Raw genomic sequence first — 286 nt, forward strand, 5'->3', positions numbered from 1 at the left:
TGCTGTTGTAAACGGATTAGAAGCAATGGAAAAGTGTTGCTGCTGCTGCTGCTGCTGCTGCTGCAACAGCAACTGCAGCAGCAGCAGCAGCAGCAGCAGCAGCAGCAACAGCACCAACAGCAACAGCAGCAGCAACAACAACACTGCAATGACTCCGTAGCAGCACGAGTAACACAACAGCTGCTACACAGTTTTGCTGCTGCAGCAGCAGCAGCAGCGGCTGTTGCTGCTGCTGCTGCTGCTGCTGCTGCTGCAGTTGCTGCAGCAGCAGCAGCAGCAGCAAGTT

This window comes from Eimeria mitis, genomic scaffold (genome assembly GCF_000499745.2).
Source record: "Eimeria mitis Houghton genomic scaffold, Emh_scaff624, whole genome shotgun sequence".
Lineage (NCBI taxonomy): Eukaryota > Apicomplexa > Conoidasida > Eucoccidiorida > Eimeriidae > Eimeria > Eimeria mitis.